We start from the raw sequence: 5,150 nt of genomic DNA, 5'->3' as shown, positions 1-5,150 counted from the left end.
AGTGGCAGGGACCAGGAATCCTCCTCTGCTGCCTCTCAGAGAGAGAGAGAGAGAGAGAGAGAGAGAGAGAGAGAGAGAGAGTGAGAGAGAGAGAGAGACAGGTGGGGTGCAGTAGCAGGGACCAGGAATCCTCCTCTGCTGCCTCTCAGAGAGAGAGAGAGAGAGAGAGAGAGGTAGGGTGCAGGACTCCTCTGCTGCCCCTTAGAGAGAGAGAGAGAGAGAGAGAGAGAGAGACAGACAGACAGACTGCTGTCATGGTGGTGGTTGTCACATTCTCAAATCAACACAATTCAGTTAGGTCTTCACTTTCACCTTGGAATTAGAATCACGATTTAACTCAGACAAATGATTGCTATGACAACGAAGATGAAAAACACAATGTGTGAGATGGGTGATCCGGGGGTATGATTGAATTGAAGAGTCATTTTCTGTCATTATTTGTCGCTCGCCGTCTGTTTCGCCCAGCGTCTCATTCTGTTGTTCCTAGTCTTTATCTGCCCTGTTCGTGTCCTGTCCTGTGTCTCCTGTCTTACAGCAACAATATCGCACTGTAATACACCGAGAGACTGCCTGAGATCAATGTAATGATAATGTGTGTGTGTGTGTGTGAGTGTGTGTGTGTGTGAGCGAGACTGGGAGGAAGAGAGCACTCAGCCTGTGTTTCGATGTATGAGAGTGTGGTGTGCATATATGTGTGCATGTGTTTGTGAGTGGGTTAGTGTGTGTTTGCCCATGTTAATAAATAAGTGATGCATTTGTGCATGTGTGTGTGTGTGTGTGTGTGTGTGTGTGTGTGTGTGTGTGTGTGTGTGTGTGTGTGTGTGTGTCTGTGTGTGTGTGTCTGTGTGTGTGCGTGTGCGTGCGTGTGTGTGTCCATGTGTGTTCGTGTGCGTGCGTGTGCGTGCCTGTGCGTGTGTGTGTGTGTGTGCGTGTGTGAGCGTGTGTGTCTGGCGGTCTGTGTGATCGCAATGTTGAGGGTGCTCTCCCTCTCTCTCTCTCTCTTGCTACAGAGGTTTCAGGGCTGCCGTTCTCTCTCACTAATTAGATCTCGTCTTTTTGAAATGCAGATTATCCCGGTTTTTTTTTGTTGTTTTTTTGTTTTTTTCTTCACAGCGTATCCGGGATTTCAGTTTGTTCATCAGCGCTTGTTCATCAGCAGATTGTACTGTGGAAAATACACATCTGGATCAAACTACACGTGCCTGTCTTTATGGACAGCATGGCACAAATGCCTTAGGACTTATATCATACACTCTTTAGACATACCTGTCTTTGGTTGTTTTGATAGGAATCAAGGATGTTTCAAGGAAGGTGTTTAGGACTTAGAAGAGGTTCTGGACGAGAGTCAACCGAAATGAGTGATGGGGAGAGAGAGGAGGGGGAGATTCACAGCGTATCCGGGATTTCAGTTTGTTCATCAGTGCTTGTTCATCAGCAGATTGTACTGTGGAAAGAAAGCTTGCCTGTGCCAGACCGACAGAAGAACTAAAGGAAACGGGAAAACCAGGCAGGTTGCAGTGGAAGGCTCCACAGCCTTACATAACCACTCTGATCCCACCTTCTCAGGAAGGGGAGAACTAGCGTCACCATTTTTAGAAAGGCTAAGATAGAACTGAAATGTTGAGGGGTGAGGGGGGGAGTCCTGCACCCCACCTGTCTGTTTCTCTCTCTAAGAGGCAGCAGAGGAGTCCTGCACCCCACCTGTCTCTCTCTCTCTAAGAGGCAGCAGAGGAGTCCTGCACCCCACCTGTCTGTTTCTCTCTCTAAGAGGCAGCAGAGGAGTCCTGCATCCCACCTGTCTCTCTCTCTCTAAGAGGCAGCAGAGGAGTCCTGCACCCCACCTGTCTCTCTCTCTCTAAGAGGCAGCAGAGGAGTCCTGCACCCCACCTGTCTCTCTCTCTCTAAGAGGCAGCAGAGGAGGAGTCCTGCACCCCACCTGTCTCTCTCTCTCTAAGAGGCAGCAGAGGAGTCCTGCACCCCACCTGTCTCTCTCTCTCTAAGAGGCAGTAGAGGAGTCCTGCACCCCACCTGTCTCTCTTTTTTTACTTGGATACTGATTCAATTTGTGTCGTGGTGCACATTTGCAACAGCATGCTGGAGGAAATTGCCGGATATTGAAAGCGTTGTTATTACGGCTACCTGCTAAGGCTAATAAATTCATGTTGGCACGTTTTAAGCAACATGCTGTCAGGGCGTGTGTCCTTGGGAGCATCTGTTGTCTCGTTTGGTAGCCTGAGGAACGTCAAGGTAGCTCTGCTTCAATTCTGATATGCAGAACCCTGTGCTGTTCGGTGATGTACATTTTTAAAAAATCTTCATAAAATCATCACACCATAACACACCTTTCAGTATCAAAATCTGTTTCAATTTATAATAAATTATAGTTGGTCTGTCAAGCTCTATAAAGGCAGCTTAAACCTACACCCCTACAGGAATGATGGTCCCCCTTAAATGGTTCCCCCTCCACAGAAAGGATGGTTCCGCCTTAAATGGTTCCCCTCCACAGGAGTGACAGCTGATTGCGTTATGGTTACAGATGAGCTAATATTGATTTTGATATGGTCAGTAACAGTTCAGGGAAAGGTGTCCATCTTTGTCAGCGGATGTTGCAAGGCAGACACATTCCTTTGGTTTAGTGGCCCCCAGACATCATCCAGCATGCCAATTTAAGGGGGTAGGGAAAATGGTTTCCACACACAGCTCTCTCCTGTCCTGGTCAGCCACCAGGGAATACCCATTCCTATCCCCACACTGCATCCCCACAGCATTATGAAGCTCAGAGACCAGGGAGTGAGGTGTCAGCATTCCCTGGTCCCAGTTGAACACATTTTCTATTTATTTATTTATTTACCTGTTTGTCTCTTTGTTTCTTTGCTTGCTTTTCTTGTTTACACTTCTGTTCATGTTATTTAATTTCTCTGTTTGCTTATTTACTGCTTCGGTTTAAATGCTCCACCCTCCCTGATGTGTTGATGTTTTTTAAAGATATGAACAGCATTATTTTCTTTAATTACAATCTGGTGAGTCATGGAAGGTTGGAGAGCCGGTTCGATAAAGTAATCATGTTCCACACGCCCAAAGCTGATAGATGCACATGAAGGCCACTTCACCAAAGTGCCTACTGTAGCAGGATGCTGTTCCACACAGCGGGTAACCTGAGCACAGCGACCGGTACATTATGCGTTTGTTTAGCCTCTCTGCTAATTAGTCCTGTCAGCGTCCATAAGGGACAGACATTTTGAAAAAACGGAATGAACAGAATCGATACGTACGTATATACTTTAAAACAGTCTTTACTCTTTACAATAAAAGGAAAGTACCGCTCTGCAGTAACACTTTATCATTCCACAGAAGAAAAGAAGACAAAGATGTAAGACTCCCCGGAAATATACGGCTCAGTCCGGCGAGATAAAACATGGCCTCCGCTGGGATATTTTAAACATTGTCATTTTCTCTTCCTTTAATTCTGTAGCATTTCTCCTCTCAGAAGAAATGGAAAGGAAAGGAGAGTGGGAGAGGGAGAGAGAGAGAGAAATCCCTCCATCAGAGTTGCCTGTGCTCCCGCTGCGGAGAGATAAAAGGAGCGGGGCGTTTTTTACACCTACACCATTTGTTCCATTATGTGTGATTCTGACAGATGAGATCTCCTGGCAGAAGCTTTGAGTCGCTCCTCGCATTGGCCATCATTAGGGGAAAAAACTATGAGCACGGGGCCTTTGATGTCCTTGAGCTTCTGTGTAAAAGAGAAGGGGGGAAAGAGAGGATGAAAGGGGGGATGGAGAGAGAGAGAGGTAGAAAGAGGGAAGAGAGAGAGCAAAAGAGGGAAAGAGAGAAAGAAAGAGGGATAGAGAGAGAGAGACACAGAAAGAGTTAAAAGAGAGAGAGGGAAAGAGAGAAGAAAGAAAGCGAAAGCGATAGAGAGAGAAAGAGATAGAGAGAGACGGAAGACAGATAGAGACAGAAAGAGAAGAAGAAGAGAGAGAGGGATATCACACATGCACACACAATGAACATGCAGCTACTTCAGTCATTCTAAGCCAGGCCCCCCTGAGGAAAGGGCTGACATGCCTCGTGTCGTTCGCACTGATCAATATTTCATTTGGGCCAAGATTTGAGGAGGGAGAGATCAGTGCAACGCTGAAAAACACCCTGGCCTGCATTGATCTATACTTTACCTTCATCTGTTCTCGCTCTCACACACACACACACACACACACACACACAGACACGCTCACAGACATGCACACACACACACACACATCCATTATAACCTCAGGCATATTTGTAATCAAGGCAGAACATTCCTATCGCGCACACACATGGTGTTTGTGTCATATTTTATGCATGAGTTTCTTCACCGTCGCGGAAGCGGAATTTGTCACGCCGCAAGACTTCCTGTCCCACATCTTCCCAGTGAACCACCTGTCAAACGTGATTGGTCACGTGCTGTGTACACACCCACACTAATCAGACAACTGATTGGTCACGTATACCATACACCCACACCAATAAGACCCCGTTGCCTGCACCGTAATGGAAGAACCTGTCGATACATGCACCCCCCTTAGTCCCCAGTCGGGGAAGTTTCTGTTTCCTATAATGAGTCTCGCAGAAGAAAAAAACAACAAACAACCTGCAACGCTGCATTACAACGGTTGTGCGCGGGAGAGGAAGCAGACCCTATGGCAAAGTCCAGCTTTATTAATGACGGAGGATAATGGAATGTGACGGGGGTTCTGCTGACCATGCGGAAGTTAATGTATTAACCAGGCCGCTTATCGGCAGCCTAGAGCACCGTCTACATGCGGCTCGAAGGGGCCAGGCCCCCGCTAATGCAGGGTTGGGTAAAAAAAAAAAAAAAAACTAAACAAATACACGTCTGAGGACCAGCGTCGTGTTTACTGCATGTTGCCTCATCAGCAGGAAAAAGAAAAGGAGAAAAATGAAGGGAAAGAGAGAGAAAAAAAGAGAAAGAGAGAAGGAGGTATGAACCTTATGCGTCTCGGCAGGTGCACTTAGTTCGGTAATGATGCCATCAGTGTTGAGAGCGATCGGGTTTCCTCTGCGGGGTCGGTAATGCACTGGGCTAGACCTGTAGAGTTACACACCCAGATGCTTCTGGGGGTGGAAATGGAGTTGGCGGGGGGGGG

At 47.1% G+C, this 5,150-nt stretch overlaps 1 protein-coding gene across 4 annotated transcripts in view; it reads left to right on the top strand.

Annotated features, from left to right (window-relative positions):
- Positions 1-5,150, top strand: part of gabrg2 (gamma-aminobutyric acid type A receptor subunit gamma2) — a gene marked incomplete at both ends in the record, with an annotated part of 44,076 nt that overhangs the window by 27,353 nt on the left and 11,573 nt on the right. The gene's annotated exons all lie outside the window — the stretch shown is intronic.

Source organism: Sprattus sprattus (assembly GCF_963457725.1).
Source record: "Sprattus sprattus genome assembly, chromosome: 1".
NCBI lineage: Eukaryota > Metazoa > Chordata > Actinopteri > Clupeiformes > Clupeidae > Sprattus > Sprattus sprattus.
Note: the sequence above shows the minus strand (reverse complement) of the source record. Positions and strands in the feature narration are given on the sequence as shown.